General features: G+C 38.1%; 1 long non-coding RNA gene and 1 pseudogene across 1 annotated transcript in view; one reads left to right on the top strand and one right to left on the bottom strand.

Moving 5' to 3' along the window:
- LOC128097694 (uncharacterized) overlaps positions 1 to 20,288 on the bottom strand; it is an 88,041-nt gene that overhangs the window by 44,869 nt on the left and 22,884 nt on the right. The gene's annotated exons all lie outside the window — the stretch shown is intronic.
- LOC128097693 (60S ribosomal protein L12-like) lies at positions 10,556 to 12,021 on the top strand (annotated as a pseudogene).

Below are 20,288 nucleotides of genomic sequence, written 5' to 3'. Positions count from 1 at the left end.
CCTGCAGTGTTATCCTAAAACAGTCCTGGTATCCTGGTACCCAATAAAGGAGGGATAGGTACACTCTTAAGTTTGGATTACCAACATGGAAGCCAGGCAATTTTTAATCTTTCCTTTTATAAAGCTATATAGCAGCAGCATCCTTGAGAATAAAACTCTACAGGGAGGCAGGATTTACCTTATTACTATTACCAAGTGGAATTTCGTGACAAAATTGAACTGAAGCAGAAGTCTGCCTCTAAATATTCAAAAGTAGGTTAGAATTCTCCTTTGTAGGAATCCTGCTCTACTACAGATTTATCACAATTATTTAATTTAGAATAGCCATGTTGGTTTAACCCTCTTTTTTTCCCCCCAAAATTAGTTCATACTTGGCTAATGAAGATCACCAACTAAAAAGTCTTCCACGCAGGTATTCTAGAGAATCATCTCCTTCTTGTGTGATAACTTGAGAATATAGGAGCACTGGAGCTACTTGATTAATGGCATATGGGTCATTTGTAATGAGCTCTATGATGTTGAACAATTATTACTTAGATTAGTGCTGGTCACTGAATAAGATGCTGGGGAGAATTTCAGGCCATTGTACCTTGAATGTAGATGAGGACTATTGATATATTACACAGATCTGCTCTCACCCAGAAGTGACTGTAGGGATTTCTTGTTAAGGTTAGGCTGTGCCTTGTACAGGTTGTATTACAGGAGTGCCATATATTTCATTGAATGCTATTTTCCAAATAATAGCTATGATAACTTAGAACCTGATTGAATTTTAAATTACTGCATATCTAATGTGTGCATATTAATTCATATATTCAAATTTTAGCAGCTTTTCATTTCTTTATTTCTTCATCTCTTCTTCCTTAATAAATTTATAACAAATATACTACTCATACTCATTTAAAGAAAAAGTCTCAAAATTGTTTTACCTTTATTATTAAACTCCAATGGTACAGTAGATTATTGCTTCCAAAAGGATTTATTTTAATTAATTCCTTGGTAGAAGACAGCTTGGTTAGGAAAAGTCACCAGGGTTTATGACATCATGCCTCTGTGTGCTGCACTATAGCTGAGGCAGAAATGCAAGACCCAGGCCCAGACTGTATAATAGGAAAGATAATGCTACACACTTTGAAGTCAGAACTGTGAAATATTGTGTGCACTGTCCACTGGTTTGGTATTCCCTGTGATTTTCTCCGAGCTTTGGTTTCTAAATTTATAAAACTGGCATTCTGTAGCATACAATAATTGGCGTGAGGAGTAAGTGAAATAATGTATGTGAATCCTGGGGTGTACAGGGCATTGCAAGTTTTCAGAGACGGCCATTGTCAATAGTGACGGCAGAGCAAATGCATCTGTTTTCTAAGGTGGGAAGTCATCATTCTAAGGGTTACAGGAGAACCAATATTTGGACAATGACCTCCGCCTGCTCCTGCCAGTGTCTGAATGATGGTGACATCTATTTGGCAAGATTTGCCTCCAGCTTTTTACAGGTGTCCTATTTTAGATTCCCTTGAAACAGAGCAATGAGGAAACTGTTAACTTAGATGAGTCCCCCCTCCTCCCACACATAGCAACTTATGTTGTTTTAAGCAATGGTCCAAGTGAGCACTGAAAAATCACACAGAGAACTGATATCTAGGTACATAGTTCCCCACCTGACTCTCCCTTCTTAAAATGGTGATATTTCTACCCAATCCTGGTTCCAGGGGGCTTTGGCAAGTCCTAAAGCAGACAGCATGTAATGCTTTCTGAATCGTGGGATTTCCCACACTTTACTGCAGCTGTACGCAGGGAACTAAGAAAAAGAATTTTGTGAAAGGGGTGTTGGAAAGGATCTAAACATATCTTCATGGAACCATTTCAGTCAAGCATTTCACAAATATATTTGGCAAAAACATGTCACCAAGTCCTTGCCAGAACATCTGAACAGAACTTCTCAGTTTGTGGGAGAGTCCTAAGTTCTTTGATCTGCCATCATCCAAACTCTACTCCCTGTTGACCATTTTACTCTGATGCCTCAAAAAGAGGCAAAGAATAAGACCAAAAAAATGAACATTTTTTAAATGAAATAATTAATTAGTCAGAATTTCTCTTGCAACCATATGGGATGCTTTCTGAGAAGCCTCAGCACATACACTACTTACTGGTAACATTATTATCTTTTAAACTGGGATCAACACACAGAGCACATCTTCCATTTTTCCTGAGACTCATTCTCCACTGTGATCAAAAGACTAGGCAGCACACACGGGGAGCCTTCAGCACTTTCCATACATGCTGATGAGTGTTTACATTTGTCTCATACCATCATGAACACTGTAATTAAACATAAACAGAAATAATTCTGATCACAGTTCTGAGTCCAATTTGTATTCAAAAATTATAAAGTAAAATATAATGATATATCTTTATCAAACAAAATAAGCCAAACAAAACAAAACAAAACATAATCTCCATAAATAGCTATGTTGGGCTTTCTTTGAAAATTGTAGTCTTTGGCATGTTAGTTAGCTATCATGAAGAGATGTTATAGAAAAAGTACAGAAGATTAAGTTGCTTTATGGAGACTTAGTTTCACTTCTCTGAGGTTTTCCAAATAAAATGATTACCCACAGTGTTGTAATTTTAGCTTTCCCAATAGCTAAACAAATGAAGTCTTTTCTTCCCCTCTCTTTCTTTGTATGTGTGTACAGCATGTGCCATCTCCGCATCACATCTGCCTTCCAAATTACAAAAGACTTGAAAAAAATCTTCAAGAGTTTCATTTAGCTTTAATTGTTGTTCTGACAATCAAAGAAACAGATGCTTTACTAAAGAGATTTTTTTGTTTTTGTATGTAAAGTAATAAGTATGATTTAAGGCAATGATATTAATAAATGAGTTTGTAGGCTTTAGAATAGTTTTCCTGAGTTACTCTTTAAAGCTCTTACAAATCTTAGAGAAACAATTCATTCACACACTAGCATCTAGGAAATCACTTTTGTGATTTATTTCTGGGCATTTCAAAGTTGAGTTTAAATAAGTTCTGAGTTGAACTCAGGTAAAATTCTCAAATGTCATTGATCTGGTCCTTGTCAAATCATGTTATCTTATTATCTCAGTCTGTCTGTAAGAAAGAGGAGCAGCATGGTGATTCTTTTTGGGATTTTTTTTTTTGGCATACACATACAAATATTACTAAAATTTAGTTTGGATCTACAAAAAAATTTCCAGGTGATTGGATTAAATAATAGATGTTTTTTCTTTCTTAAAACACGAACAATAGGAAGTTAGAATTAGTTATTAGATGGCAACACTGAGAGACCATAACTTCATCAGAATGGTGTCTGGGAAATGTTTTGGAGGGTACCGGGAATGAAGCATTGTTAAGTTTCAATTTATGTGCATTCAGACTCTTTATAGTGGCTGTCAGCTCTCTTGTGGCTTTGTGCTCAGGGGGCACCAGGTCCCTTCAGGCCTGACCAGTGGCCAGAGCATCAGGTCTGAGAAACCTACTGCCAACACTCTTGTGATTCTTATGATGTCCATTCTGTGTGGACCTAAAGTCAGCTCTGTGAATTGTTTATTCATGGAAGTGCTACTACACTACCATCTATGTAGTATCTAGATGGCTGCAAGTGCAGTAGGTCCTTAATTCCTATAGTATGTATGGGAGTGGGTCTTATATACTTAGAAAGAAGAATTAGAAAATCCTCACAGCCGTGAGCTGAGAGATTTTTGATCTAACACTATAAAAGATGAATTTATAAAACAATGTTTGGAAAGAAAAGAATGAAATGTTTCTCTACAGCAATGCTTTTTGAGATAATATGCCCATTTCATCTATAGAGTTCTGTCTGGAAGGTGTCTGGATTTTCTGAGACACAGCGACAGCAACTAACACAGTTCAATGATCTGCTGCGTTACATAGTAGGGTGTGCAAGAAGGTCTCCTTGATGTTCTAATTGTACACTGGATTTCAAAAGTTCAGGTTTCCTCAAAGTTGAACTCCAATTAACTGGACTTTCAAATTCACCCAAAACAAAATTTGTAATTTATTTTCTCATTACCTTTTTATGAGGTCTTATAGCCACCATAATTCCTTTTGTGCTTTGAGATTTACAGGTTAGGTCCTGTAAAAGGTCACTGTGTGACCCTCTAGGCCAGCACTGTATCACTTGCCTTTCTATTTCTTGTCTACAAAAATTAATGAAGGCATATTTACATGATAGTGTCCTTTTAATGTCCACATGACTCAAGTACAGAAGCTTAACTAATTTTACCACTGCTGTTCCTGAATTTAGACATTATAATCAAGTGAACTAACATGGAAGACAGTATTGGCAAAGCTTATTGTCCTATGTGTTGGATTTCAAATAGAACTAGAATATTGATAAGACTCCATCTGAGATATTACCAAAAATGTGGTATCTTACTTTGAATATTATTTTTTGCAGCATTATTCAAAAGTTGAGTGCACTTGACTGCTACTGTGACTCCAAGAACACTCTTGGTTGACTAAGGGAGACTTCAGCTTCAGAGTCCTGTGCTATTCAGCAGAAGGAGGTTCCAGGGAGGGCATCATTTTGCCTGCCTGGAATAAATTTAAATAGCCCTATACTGCTAGTGCTTTTTAGATTTCTTAAAGTATTTTTAGCTAAAAACACACAGCATTCACAACAAAAATTTTATTCTTCTCCCATCTTTTATGTTTTACCTCCTAATTTACTACATAACATAAATAGCATTTCATGCCGTAACATTAAAAAAACATACTGTATACTGAATAATGTTTCTCCCCTTAAAGAATCCTTTAAACAATGATAACAATATTTGGCCTTCAACATAAAATATTACCTTTTTATCCATGATAATAATGACTATATGATAATAGATACACATATAAAGAGAGAAAAGAAAGAAACCCCAAACAAACCACACCATCCAGTTTCAGCCTAGCTGCCAAATCCTATTACAGATTCAATCCTATTAAAACGTTCCCAGGTTTAAGCCTGCTTTGGAGTTTTTCATAAGAGTGCATGACCCCTACCCAAACCCCTACATGTGTGGTCAGGGACCTCAGGATAATCGTAAACTGCCTGGACTCCCATTAATCTCGCACAGTCAGATATTAGTGCTTGTAAATCAGCACCCAAACAAGGACAATGGTTAAAGCCATCAATAGTCTTTTAATGAGGCAGATCAAAAACAAATGAAAGCAGCAGGACCCTAGGATTTGCCAAGAAGGGGAAGGGAAGGCCATAAGCTTTGTCTGATTTCTTACAGAAAAAAGTAGATGGATTTAGTCCAGGTCCTGTCTTGAAACTACTGCACCCACTGTTAAAGAAAATATAAAACAAGATTATTTCAAGGAATTCCCTTCATTTTCTTTGTTAGAGACATAGCAGCTGGCACTTTATCTCCCTTTCTCTTTATAGTCCCGCAAAACATATATTGGCATATGTACATTAAAGTGCATATATTTAAAAGAGGAGGCCATTGCAAATAATAACTGAAAGAAAATACATTAGGCAATGACCAGCTACACTTTGTCAAGAATTTTAATTACTTATCAGCGTACTTGCATGCATTTTATATGCTTTTGAAATTCCCGCAGATGGTTTTTGTCCATTAGAAAAGGGTAGAGGAATTACCTTGTTTTATAATTCCTTTTTTTAAAGAAAGAGAAAAATAAAGCAAGATAGAATTTATTATGTAGCACGCATGTGCAGCAGCATTATAATGGTTGCCAAGCAACCTAAAGGAGCCATATCATAGCGGGGGGGGGGGGGGGGGGGGGGGGGGGGGGGGGGTGCAAAGGAGTGAACAGATGCATGGGATTAAATAGAGAACAGGGAGACAGAAGTCAGCCCTGAAATGAACTCACCTTGGCATGGTACTTCTGCATGATGATTTCCTCCCATTTGAGTACATTTATCTTGAATATCTCTTTTTGATTCTTTTCTTGGGGGGGGGTACTTAGGTTTTTGCTACCTTTTTAGTTAACTACTTAAGTAAAAGACTCAAAAAGAAGAGGTTTGGAATGCTTATAAAATTCACTGCTGTAGTTACATTCTTACAAGACACTATTTTAAGGAGCAGGATGGATAAACAAACATTCTACTCTTGTTTAAAAATCACCTAACAAAAATGTGCATATTCAAAGACAGCATTTTGTTGAAGGTGCTCTCAAACTATGTTCAATTCAAGTTGACAACTACTAGCCACTTTCACTACTACCATATCAAAATATTTCTATATATATACCTATCCAATTTTATGTATATGCACATACAAAGTTTTAGTTGACAATCACACACACACACACACACACACACACACACACACACACACACACACTACAGGAACCTATGGTTAAAAAAATAAAATATTTCATCTTTATGTCATATAACAGATATTTGGTATAGACATGAAACCTTTAATGTTGGAAGGATAAAAACCAATGTTATAGTATTCATAAACCAATTTAAATGGTTGATTTAAAGACATCTATCCCTTTAAAATGATTTATTAAGTTTTATGTGTAAGTGTCTGCATGTATACATATGCAACATGTATGGACCTGGTGCCCATGGAGGTCAGAAGAGGCCTCAAATCCCCCGAAAGAAGGTGGTTGTAAGCTATTACATGGGTGCTGTGAACCCATCCTGGGTTCTCTGCATGAGTAGCACGTACTCTTAACTGTTAAACCATATCTTCAGGCCTTTCTGCCATTACATAATAGTACCCAAGCAATTTTTACATAGGAAAAGGGGAAAACTATAATGCTGTGCCTTCAATAGCAGGTATACACAGGTAATCTAACCACATGAAGAACCAGTCCTCTTCAGTGAATTGTAGGAGCCAGTACGACATCATCACAATCCTGAAACCTTGTGCAGTTTTATTCCCCCAAACTGGGTAGAGAAACAAAACAACAAGCTATTTTCAAGCTCACCTAAATTATTTAAGAAATAAAGAAGGCAGCTGGGCGGTGGTGGTGCATGCCTTTAATCCCAGGCAGGTGAATCTCTGTGAATTCAAGGCCAGTCTTGTCTACAAAGCGAGTTCCAGGAAAGGCGCAAAGCTACACAGAGAAACTCGGTCTCGAAAAACCAAAAAAAGAAAGAAAGAACAAAAAAAAGAAAGGAAGAAGACAGAAAATTAATACATACTCAAAAAGTGACTACCAATTAGAGAGCATTGAGCTAGAGAATGTTCCATGACTACTTGCAGAGAGGAGAGTTATGAACTGTTAGTCCTTCAGAACTATCCACCAAAGGTGAATGAAAGGTCTTCTTAACTCAATAGATCAGTGGCAGCAGAATTCACACAACCAAGGAAGTGCATTACTTTCTACTTTCTACTTTGCAGCAGCAAGATGTTGACTCTACTGAGGTAGCATTTGGGACTTGCCTTTTTGGGCTGTGTGATAAAACTGCACCTCATTCACTTTTACCAAGAAATGGCACTGGGTTTGCATTTTAATCACAGATTGACGTTAAAGCTATTGGGGAATTATTCTATGTCTACTAATGTGCATTCCACCTCCCCTGCCTGAATGAGATCACCTTACACTCACTGGCACTGATGCAAACGTTTCAAGCTGAGTGCTCAGAAGAGGCTGGAGTACAAACGCTACATAATTCATTATCCTGGGAAACACGATTTCAAAGCCACATAATGTGAGGTGCTCTCAAGTAGTTCCGAGGCAGGAGAGTGTACCACAGCTCCGGTGAAGAGACTGTTTACATCAACCTGATACCACTTGTTCCCTTCCACGGCCAACAAGTCCACTACTGTTTTATTGCAACCACTTCTGCAGACTGGATTCTGCAGATCAGTCACCAAAGCCAAAGGAACAAACCATTTGTTTCTAAAGACAGTTGTGTGAGGGAAAATGGTTCTTAAATGTTATCCTCTGCTTTAACTTACAAGGTCTTAAAAGCCCAGCCAATTCACACTTTAGAAAATAAACTTTAGTCTCTACCTCAGCACACCTCCTCCCACCTCGCTCTTGTCAATAACCAAAAGGTGGCAGTGTCTTACCCACCAAGCTTCCTGAAAGAGCTTTGCAATGCTACTTTCACATGCATTGTTGTTTTCTCTGGGACTAAATGGGGATTGATGGTCCTGTGGCATTTATTAACAGCAGCAACAAGGAAAATGCAATTTCAAAAAGCTCAGAAGTTTAATTATACAAATTACTATGTAAGCATCAGAATTCCTCTTTGATGAGGAAATTCGCACCAGTCAAAACCGCAGTCACTCCACAGAGCAATCAAGCTCTGCGAGCAGTATCAGAACCCAAACACCTAGTTCCTCCAGACATTCTGCTTTCCTGGCTACGGGCCACAAAAGGAGTCAGGACACTTGCGCATACAGATTAAGTCTAACGTGGAAAATTTTTTTAAAAGATCCTAATGAACACATCTGACAAAGGTTCTTATAAACCCAGAAGCCCAGACATGTCTCTTACTTCTTTCCAAAGCCTGTCCTAATAACAAGGGCAAGTCTAAGTATCTGAAAGAGAGGTTGCCAATCACTTGTACACCTGGCATTTGGAAATAGAGCAGCTTTTTATCCACAAGGATTTAGGGACACTCTTTCCCAAGATGCTTTTCAAAGCCCACTCTAGGCAACTGTCTCAATTATTTTATTCCCATCAAGACCAATGGTCTCATTTAAAAAACAAAACAAAAAAAAATTGTCCTCATTTTGAAAAACAAGAGGGCATAGATAGCTTTGCCACAGTTGTATGCAAAAGGAATTTGGTTCTATTTTTCTCATAAGTAGGATTTAATTCTAAAGTGTTAAGCTTCGTCATCTTCCTGCTCACTCAGTATAGTCTGTTCAACAAGGTTTTTCTTAGCCTTTTCTTACATTGTTGATCAGTGTTTTCATGATATAGTGAGAGGCCTCTTTCCATCCTAATCACCAGGTTCCCCAACTTTTAGGAAATGAGGTCAAATTCCTTTTATTTTAAAACAGATTCACGTTCAAATTTGATTGAAATGACAACAGAAAATACAGTTCAAAGATGGTTTGAATTGATAATGTTTGCTTAAAAATCAATTTTTCTACCATTACTTTTACTTTTGAACACAGCTTCTGTATATCAGAAAGATGGATTTTCCCCCCACATTTGTATATCACTAAAGAGTATATTCCTCACTCACATCTTTCTATTTAGAACCTAGGTCAATGTGTTAGAGTACAGCAAAAGAATAAATTTCATATAACATATTGGGTACCTCTAAGTAAAGTGATCAATATTCATCTAATAGATCTGAGTTGCAGAGTGGATTTTGTTTAATAACTTTTGTTTATTTCTTATGTAAGTTCTAGTATGTATGACTAAAAGTAAAATTCAGGTGAACTTAAATTTAAGGAAAATGTGAGAATATATTTGGTAGGGAATTATAACTTACTTTTAGTGTTAAAAAATGAATAAACCTATTCATAAAGAAATTTGAAGTAGAAACACACAGGGCTCACTGGGGTACAGTATGCTCTTGAAAGTAAAGTGAAACAACGGTTTGACTGTGACTGGATCTCGGAGTTGTAACCTTGAGCTATGGCATAGGAAAGTCATTAAAGACTGAGTCCTCGTCTATTGGATAGCTGTCCCACAGAACACCACAGAGTAGTAGAAACAGCTACGAAGCACTTGTTCACCATGCTCAGCAGAAATGTTGTAGAGCACTACCCATGGGGCATAGCAGCTGTAATGTTCACTAGATCGCCTGTGCCTGTTCGCAAGAGACCATCAAAAGCTCAGAAAAGGGCCTGGTGGTTGGCATCCCCTCAGAGAAAGCCTAAGTGTGAAGCACTGGATATTCACTTGCGATTCATTCAGGCCTTTACTCCTTGTACCTCCCAGACCTTTGATGCAGTCATGCCCCAATTGCACAGGGTCTTCTGGGCGTCTAGAGCATATAGAAGGTGAAAACTGAAGAGAAGGAGAGACTCCATCTGCTAAGATATGGTTGAGTTGTCACCCATGCAGGGGTAAGCCTTTCTTGTGATGCAGCTCTTTCAGTTCGTCTTCACTCCTGTAGTTATGCCTCACCCATATTCTGTCAGTAAGCTCAATAAACTCATTGATTCCCACATTAGACTTTGGTAGAAATGTGAGGATGTTTTGTTTTGAGTTTTGCTTTGTCTTTAGGGATTTAGAAGGAGAGGGTAAACGTTTCTTATACCTCCCCAGGGAAATGGATGTTATTATAATCTAGACCTGTATTAAAATTCATGAGAATATGTGACTCATTGTTGAGAAGTATAATTGCCCCAAATCCCTGAGTTGCAAGCTTGACCTCTGTGGTAGTGTGTTTTGATACTACTCCTGGAATAGTTTGTTATAACAGCTGAACATTTCTCCTTCAGTGTTGCACCTTTACATGCAATTCAGAAATCATTCTAAACATACCTCTGTTTCCTCAGACTTAATTCTTTCTGCCCTTTTTTATTCTATCAGTGAAATCAGCTTCAACACACACACACACACACACACACACACACACACACACACGTATATATTCTGAAAATATATTCATTCAAAGCGGTATGGCTCACCATTGTGCATTAATCATTATTCAGAGTGTTTTAAGGAGGGGAGATAGAACATTAGATTTTCTTCCCTTAAGAATATGCTTTATGCTTTTCGGGTTGTGCCTCGGAGGAGGCTACGGTGCAACTTTTTTCGGTCGTTCCGAATCCGGGTTCATCCAACACCAGCTGCCTCTACCGTGCTGCCCAAGTTCGACCCCAACGAGATCAAAGTCGTGTAATTGAGGTGCACCGGAGGTGAGGTCCGGGCCACATCTGCCTTGGCCCCCAAGATCGGCCCCCTGGGTCTGTCTCCAAAAAAAGTTGGCGATGACATTGCCAAGGCAACCGGTGACTGGAAAGGTCTGAGGATCACAGTGAAGCTGACCCTCCAGAACAGACAGGCCCAGATTGTGGTGCCTTCTGCCTCTGCCCTGATCATCAAAGCCCTCAAGGAGCCACCAAGAGACAGAAAGAAGCAGAAGAACACTGAACACAGTGGAAATATCATTTCGATGAGATCATCAACATTACCCAGCAGATGCAACACCAGTCTTTAGCCAGAGAACTTTCTGGAACTATTAAAGAGATCCAGGGCACAGTCTGTGGGCTGCAATGTGGACAGCCGCCATCCTCTTGACAACACCGATAGCATCAACAGTGGTGTGGTGGAATGCCCAGATAGTTAAGAAACAACAAGAGAGAATATTTCAATAAAAGACCATCTATCTGAAAACAACAACAACAAAACAATATGCTTTATGTGGATCGCCCTGGAAAGCAGAAATAGATGAGATCTCCTGAGTAAACTGGGGGCAAAGGAAGGCAATAAAAGGTAGGGGATGGGGGATGAGAACATGAGGGAACAGCATGGTCAAGCTGGAACAGGGACAGAGTGTAAGAGCAATGAAAGAGATATCTTGATAGAGAGAGACATCATGGGGATAGAGAGAAACCTAGTGCTAGGGAATTCCTAGGAACCTACAAGGATGACCCCAGTTTAGACTACTAGCAATAGTGGAGAGGGTGCCTGAGCTGGCCTACCCTGGTAATCAGATTGGTGAATACCATAACTGTGATCATAGAACCTTCATCTAATAACTTGTTGAAACAGATGCAGAGATCCACAGCAAAGCACCAGGCTGAGCTCTAGGAGTCCAGTTGAAGAAAGGGAAGAGGGATTCTATGAGCAAGGGGCATCAAGATCATGATGGGGAAATCTATAGAGACAAGTGAACCAAGCTAGTGGGAACTCATGAACTTTAGACCAACAGCTGTGGAGCCTCTGCATGGAACTGGACTAGGCCCTCTGCATAAGTGAGACAGTTGTGTAGCTTGGTCTGTTTAAGGTGGCCCTGGTTGTGGGATCAAGATCTATCCCTGGTGCACGAGCTGGCCTTATGGAGCCCATTGCCTATGGTGGGACACCTTGCACAGCCTTCATGCAGGTGGGAGGGGCTTGGACCTGCCTCAACTGAATGTATCAGGCTTTGCTGACTCCCCCATGGGGGTGGAGGGGCTTACCTTTTTAATGGAGGGGATGGGTGGGTAGGGAAGGGAAGGCTGGGGGGGGAGCTGGAGGAGGGATGAGAGGGGATCTGTGGTTGTTATGTAAAATGAATAAAAAAATTCTTAATTAAAAAATAGAATGTGCTTTATGTGGAGAAATGACACATGGTCTGAGTTAATGAGAGAGCATCCTAAGACTGGACTTGGGGTTTGCAAGTCCATGACTGACCTCAACACAAATATTTGGATTAATTTATCCCTGCTAAGATTTTGCACTCAATTGCTTCTATTACATTACCATTTACAATGATTGTACTACATATACCTACTGCCTCATTAGAAAGCCTTGTGACCACTTCCTAGTTTATGCTGAAATTGTCCATGTTTCTTTTAGCACATTTTCCAATACTGCATCGACTTTTGTCTGCTAATACAAAAACATTTTATCTAGTACCCTGTATTCCATTCTTAGTTCTTTATAATGTCCTCTTTTCTCAGTAATCCCTGTGTCTATGGTGTTGATAAGTTTATCTTTTAAATGTGTCAAGCAAGTTCTGCTTTGTGATCTTAAAAAAATTATTATTGATCTATTTATGCATTTATTTATGTGTGTGTGTGTGTGTGTGTGTGTGTGTGTGTGTGTGTGTGTGTACTAGCATGTACAGATGTGTATGTGTGGTTATTTGCTTGTGAAGGTCAGAGGACAACTCTACAGTGTAGGTTCTCTCCTGCCACCTTGTGGGACCTGGGGATTGAACTCAGGTCATCTGTCCTGCACACAAACTCCTCTACCTCCCAAGTCACCCCTCAGGCAAAGTCTTTGTAAAACACTTTTCCTACAATACTCTTTCCCCTTCAATCTATCCACTTCAATCTGTCATCAATTCCTCCTTCAGTCTATCCTCCAACTCTAAGGTTTAGCATCATTCTCTTTCCTCTGCATGTTAGACATAAAGTCACTCTATCACATTATCTTCTTATAATTATTGGCATAATATTGATGACTATTAATTGTATTTTCCTGATATATTTTTGAATGCTCACTGTCTTGCCCACCATAATGTAAGCTATCTGAGAGTAGTTATATCTCTATTATTTATTGTTATATTCTCAGAGCCTAGAACAATGTCTAGCACATAATAGAATGTTCACAAATATTGTTAAATAACAAATGGCTGATGATGGCTATGCATTCATAACTCTGGTATTAGTACCCCAATTCTTTCATTTTTGATTTACTAGTACTAAGAATAAAATGATGACCCAAAAAACTAGATATTTGGAAATGAATAAATCAAGAAATAATTTCTTGTTGGAATGATTCTGAAAGGCTTCATGAAGAAGGCATTTTTGCTAAAGCTGAGTGGGTAACAAAAGGTAATTTCCAGCAATGAGCGTTACATGAGAAAAAGTTTCAAATGAAAAGATTTAATGAATTCCTACAAACAACAATGACTGCTCACGTAATTAAACTAGAGTGTATGAAAGCAAATAATATAGCTTAAATTTGGCAGAGACATATGTCTTAAGTACTGTTCTATTGCTATAAAGAGACACCATGACCAAGGCTATTTATAAAAGAAGACATTTAATTGGGGCCTTGCTTACAGTTTTAGGGGATTATTCTATAATCATTATGGTGGATGTTAGAGCAATAGCTAAGAGCTTACATGATCCACAAGCAGAAGGCAGAGGGAGAGAGAAGACTGGGTCTGGTGTGGGCTTTTGAAACCTCAAAGCCTGTGACACAGTGATATGTTCCCTCCAATAAAGCCATACTTCTGAATTGTCCAAAAACTGTCCACCAACTGGGAACCAAATACAGAATTATGTGAGTCAATGAGGCACATTCTCATTCAAACTACCACAAGGTTGGAGACAGGAATGATTAACTCTAAATCCTGGAAAGAGATATAAAGCATGTATGTATTTAATTCAATAGCTAATTGGGAAGAGTAACAGGTTCATACTTATGTTCTAAGAAGTGTAAACAACAGGTTTATATAGCATAAGTCATCAAGATGATGAATAAAAGATCAGTTTAGAGGCTAGTATAAAAGTTTAGAATAATATACCCAAGCAAAATCAGAAGGATGGCAAACACGAAAAGAAATACAAGACAAAGAAAAAATCACAGAAAGAGAGAGAGAGAGACAGAGAGAGACAGAGAGAGACAGAGAGAGAGACAGAGACAGATAGGGGGAATAATTTACTTCTTATTGTCAGACATTCAGAAAACCACATTTGAGTTCCTAAAGGTAGTTGATTGAAAGAATGGAGGATGTGTTAAGAAGAACAGAGAAACCAGAAGGAAACTAAGATTTGACTCAACAATGATGAAATTCATGTTAATTTTGGCAAGAAACTTTTAATGTGGACAAAAGTGAGCATACTTTTTTGTAGGTGTCAAGATATATCTAACTCCAGTGGTTTTGGTAGGTAAAGTGGGTTTGGAGTCTTTCCTGCCTAAACATTTCCATAGGTGAAATGGATCAGGGAATTTCTGTTTGGAGGCCATCGTGGAAGAGAATATTACTGCAAAGATAAGACAGGACAAACTTCCCAGTGAAGGGTTTCCACAATCATGAAATCATCTGGACTATTGTTTTCTGCATCTAACTTTGGGATAACATCATGGATGCTATTACTGCTGTACTGCCTGGTAGGGTGGCCCCTAGCACATAAAGAGTATTTGAAAGATGACTAGTACAAGCTAACATGTGGTGAAGAGTGTGGAACATCAGATTTCGAAAGCTTAGCATGAAAAGAGATATGTGAATACATATAAAAAGTTACATGTTGAAATATTGAGTAAAAAAAACACACCTTTTCAAATAAAATATATCTATCACTGACTTGTTTCTGTCCCATGTAAAGATGATCCAACGAAGCTCTATCCCAAAGTTTGACTAGAGATGGAGCTACTAAAGAGAAAATTAAGGCTAAATGGGGCCATTAAAGTGCAGTGGCAACCAGTAGAACTGGTGGCTTACAAGAAGCAGCAAAGACTCAGAGAAACATGCATAGAGAAAGGTGATATGAAGACTAGCATAGAGGGGCTATGGACAGACCAGTGAAACCAGCCTCAGCAGATACTATATTTCAAGTGCCTTGACCTTGAGTTCCTGTCTCCATGACTGTCTGTTGGATTTTGCAAAGGTAGCCTGAGAACACTAATGTATTAACATTTTAATTTCATAAGACATGGCTACTAATACCTTTAAAATGGTAGATACAGTGTATATCTAAAACTTACAAATTAATTTCACAAGATAACATTGTTTTTAGGTCTAGGGCTAATGTGTCAATGGTTTCCTAGAGGGCAAGATGAGCTCATGAACAGCAGAGAAACAGAATGGTGCTGGGTTTTGACTGAGGAAAGATGTGGCAATCAGTACCTATATTTCTGGGTTGTCTTCTGTAAAATCCAGGAAATCCTAATTAACTTGCTTTCTCTTCTCTCTATCAGAAGTGGGTCCCAAAGCATCATTTACAGCTTTTTCATTGCCTTAAAGTAGGATATGAAGAAATTATTTGAGCTAACCCTAAGCCATGTTATGCCACGTTTAGTGCAAGTTTTAAGAAATATTATGGAGGCAAGAAGAAAACCTGGTGATATGGACTATGATCCAGTTTGTAATAACTGGGGTGACAAAGATGTAACTAAGAAATTTGCCAGACTAAGATATTTGCAATAGCTACAAGCAGTTTGATAACTGTAGTATTTGAAAAATGGAAGAGGGGAGGTGCTGAAAGGACTGTGGAGTGCACTCATGAGACAATTTGATTTAGTTTGTGTATCCCTGGGAATTAGAGGATGTAATGAGTTACACTTATCAGTACAGCACTATAATATTGTCCTATTTTCCATTCCTCCTCCAACCCCAAGACCTATCTGGTTTTATGCATTCATGTTACTAGATATGCAGATTTTTACACTGTGGTGCTTTCTAAAGTAGGTGAGTATTTTGGACAAATTAGTCACTGATATGTGGTAGAGATACTTGTACTGGATTATTGTAACATCAGAATCAATAGGAAGCTTTTCAGTTTTGGAGGTCCTACTAATTTATGACTGAAATCCACCTCAAAACAACCTACTAGTAGGATCTCTTGAAAGCAGAAGTTAAATATGAACTACATGTTAACTATAACTACAAATTCTGTCCTTCCACACTGTATCACTCAAGTGTTATCTTCTTTACTTTGTGACAGGGCCAGAAAAATCATATGTTTTGTACTACCAAGACATATGTATGCCACTTCAAATTTCCTGGCTACCTTTGCCAGTTTGCCTTCTTAAGTTGGAGTTAATACAGGAACGGCTTTTGGACCCTTCCTTTTACAGCTTATGAAAATGATGTTAACAATGAATTGACTAGGGTATAAAACAACAATCCACATTAAATTAGAGAAGCTAAGACACTTCAGTAGATATTATATTTGCCCTAGTTAGGGTTTCTTCTGCTGTCATAAACACCAGGACAAAAGCAACTTGGGAGTGAAAGGGTTTGTTTTGCTTACATATTCCTGGCCATAGTTCATTGAGGAAAACTGGCAGAAACTTAAAGCAGGAACCTAGACAGGAACTGAAGCAGAGGTCATGGAAGATGCTGATTACTGCCTTGCTTCTTTTTGCTTGGTTTGTTTTCTTATACACCCTAGAACCACATGTCCAGGGGTGGCACCGCCCATAGTGGGCTGGGCCCTCTCATCAGTTGAGAAAATTCTCCACAGTCTTGCTTTTAAGCCAATCTGATGGGACATTATTTTAAATTGAGGTTTCTTTTTTTATTCCCCTGGTTTTTTGAGACAGGGTTTCTCTGTGTCGTGTTGGAGCCTGTCCTGGAACTCACTCTGTAGACCAGGCTGGCCTCAAACTCATGCCTGCCTCTGCCTCCTGAGTGCTGGGATTAAAAGTGTGCGCCACCACCGCCTGGCGAGGTTTCTTCTTAGACAATTCCCACTTGTGTTAACTTTACAAAAACTGACCACAATACTTAATTATTTATATCCATGAATATAAATATAATTATATTTAATGTTTTATTCACATTGCTTTCTCCCTGAAAATATCAGGGGAAGACTCTCTTGTTTCATATTTTCTACTAGTCCTCAAAAATCATGTGCTAAAATGATAGGACTGGAAATGAAAGGATCCCTTCCTTGTTGACACAGTCTGAAAAGTTAGCCCTCTGGGCTTGAGTAGATCCTTGAAGACTGAACCCTCACATTCCTTCAGAGGGAACTTCCAGTTCAAACTCTCAGAGATGCACAACATTTTCACCAAGTGGTAATAAACATGCAGATAGCTTCTACAGGTCAATTGGCTGCCTTGATTTGGTGTCTCACATAGAAGCAACAGAAGTTAAACATCCTTGGACACCAATAGAAAATGCTACCGAAAGCCACCTATTCCTGACTCCCATAATTCATGTTTGGAGTATACTCAACAGAAATCAGATAGTGTGTTTACAGTAAGCTGAACTGGATTTTTCTTTGGTATTTAGAGCAAAAGACCTTGGTAATTACAGAATCACAAAGAAATTGATAACATTATATGTTAATTACAGCTTTTGGTTTTGAGGAAATCAAGAATCAATCATTTAATTTCATTTTTATATTTTTGGATAAAAGGTCATTAAACCAGTGTGGTGTAAGCCTCAATATGTTTCTTCTGTTGATCTGGTGGTTAGATAAGGGAAAGTCAAAATGGGTTTTTAACAAGCATTTCTTTTGTATTTTGACCCCTGTGAAAATTAATATTATTCAACATATTTGTATCTTTGGGTATAAACATGGTTTTAAATTATTTCTTATTAACCAAAAGATTAATACAAATATGAGTATTCTTGGGGCTGGAAAGATAATTCAGTGGTTAAGTGCACATTTTGCTCTTGTAGGGGATCCACGTTCAGTTACCAGCATCTATTGGTGGTACACAGTCATCAGTAACTGCAGTTCCTGGGTTTAACACCATCTTCTGACCTCCAAGGCACAATACATATGTGGTGCGCATGCATACAAGGCTAAACACACACATAAAGGTAAAAATAAATAAACCTATAAATTATTAAAATAAGAGTGTCACCTACCCCTTTTATAGAAATGTACTACAAAATTAAGGTGAATATTATACTATTTGAGAAGTATGCTTACTGGTCACATAACCTGAATTTTAGTTAAATTCCTGTTAGCTGAACTGTAAGAAATTAAAGATCCAAGATAAAGTGTGCTCTCATGCTTCAAATCTGACCAATTCCATTACGTGCACTATTGAAGTATGAAAATTTTCTCCTCGATCAAAATGCTGCTGAGAATTTAGACCGTTATTTTTCCTTTTAAAACAACAACAACAGTAAAACATGAACACTCCGGTTATGAAAAAAGAATATAAAGGCCAAATGAAAGATTGAAATAATCAGCTATAAAGTGACTTTTTACATTTTTAAGTAGGTCACAGTAAGGTATATTATTCTTTCTGCAAACGTCAGGTTAAGTTTCTCAATTAGGAAAAGATGCATTTATAGAGTTCTTCGAATTTTATTGATTTTTGATGTTATTTTAAAAGTGATGAATAACCATAATGTGGGAAGCTGAACTCAAGGAACATTTCTTTCCCATCTTTAGCTGTTGTCAAAAAAATCACCATTCTGGCTCTCACAGGATTGTGGAATTCTGCCTGGTAGAGCAGCTGGGATGATAGGCCATGAGGAAGGGTCATTCTCTTTGACATTTATGAATTTCTGAATGTCCTTGTCCTGGGACTCTGATGTACACCTGAACATAGCCCATGCTTCAGACAAAAGCAAGGTCTCTCACTTGGAACAAGGATAATCTGCTTAAAAATCTAAATCTCTTATAAATGGCTGACGTGTGCAAGAATACCATAGTACATAGCTCTTTGTAAGGCAATTTTAAAAGAAAATGATACACATTTTGCCCAGCCAAGCAATCTGAAAGTTCAAAAGGTAAGAAGCACTTCTCAGCATGAAACTGTCAAACATATTTGAAAAGAAAGTTAATTACAATTGGCATGTCCAGGCCTTCTGCTGTCCATGACTATCTTACTGAAAGGTGACATTGGTGTATCCATTCTATAGAAGCTGAGAAATAAAGAATAGTCAAAAATGGAAGCTCCACATTTCTGTAATATAGAATGAACAACCCCAGACCCTTGTCATTTTTTGTAGACACTTTTAAAACTTGGTGCATGTGAAGAGATTGAAACTGAGCATAAACCAGAGTCAGTGAAAGCAGGAGGGTTCCCAAAGGGGTCAGCTGCAGTGTCCTTCCCATGAGAAAGATTCTTGTTTGCTTTACGTCTATGTGAGTTCCTGAGTAGGTTAAGACCTCTATCCTGTGACATCTTGTTTACTCTTGTGGGAGAGAGAGAGAAAAAGAGAAAGATAGACAGACACACACACACACACACACACACACACACACACACACAGAGAGAGAGAGAGAGAGACAGACAGACAGACAGACAGACAGACAACAGAGACAGAGAGAGGAGTTGTTTAATAAGACACCTATCAGTCAATTGATCTGGGTTTTGATTAGCATCCCAAAGGAATATAAAAGTAGAATTTGTTTTTATTCTTAGTGTGCTTCTCAGATGACAAAGACATTAAACACTGCATGGGTTTTGAAAGGCCATTCACTAAATAGAATTTAGTTTCTTATCAATGTATTTTTATGTTGCCATCACTACTTCAGACAGGAAAGTTTGTCTATGCTGGTAAGTGCTACGCCTTTGGAGAATATAAAAAGCTAAAAGAAAAAAGGTGGGCCCTTCCTAGGACATTAAACTAAATGTATGCTGCAGATATAGAATGCAAACAGTCACATCCACATTTCAGAAAGAAATACTGATTCATTTAGGAGACTTTTTCCGATTGTAGAGTGCTGAGAAGATTGTATATTCTCCTAACAAAATCCATATTACAGTTTATGTACAAACTTAGTCCCTGTTTTTAGGAGCAAAGGAATACACACTGGGGACAGTTTCAAGTAGACAGATGCTAAAGACATAGTAGATTACTCTGGGGGATCTGGAGAAAAAAAAAACATAATATAGCAAGTCCTAAGATCCAGAGAAGTATAGGAGCTGTCTAGCTATTTAAGAGAAAAAAATAACTTCAACAGCCAAGTTATTGAAAGCACCAACCACAGTATATAAAAAAAAAGTCTGTAGTTTTACACTACTCTCATAGGGTTAAATTAATACAATGATCTTCATT

Source organism: Peromyscus californicus, unplaced genomic scaffold (genome assembly GCF_007827085.1).
Source record: "Peromyscus californicus insignis strain IS unplaced genomic scaffold, ASM782708v3 Scaffold_5__1_contigs__length_169319896, whole genome shotgun sequence".
NCBI lineage: Eukaryota > Metazoa > Chordata > Mammalia > Rodentia > Cricetidae > Peromyscus > Peromyscus californicus.
This window is presented reverse-complemented; position numbering and strand designations above follow the sequence as displayed.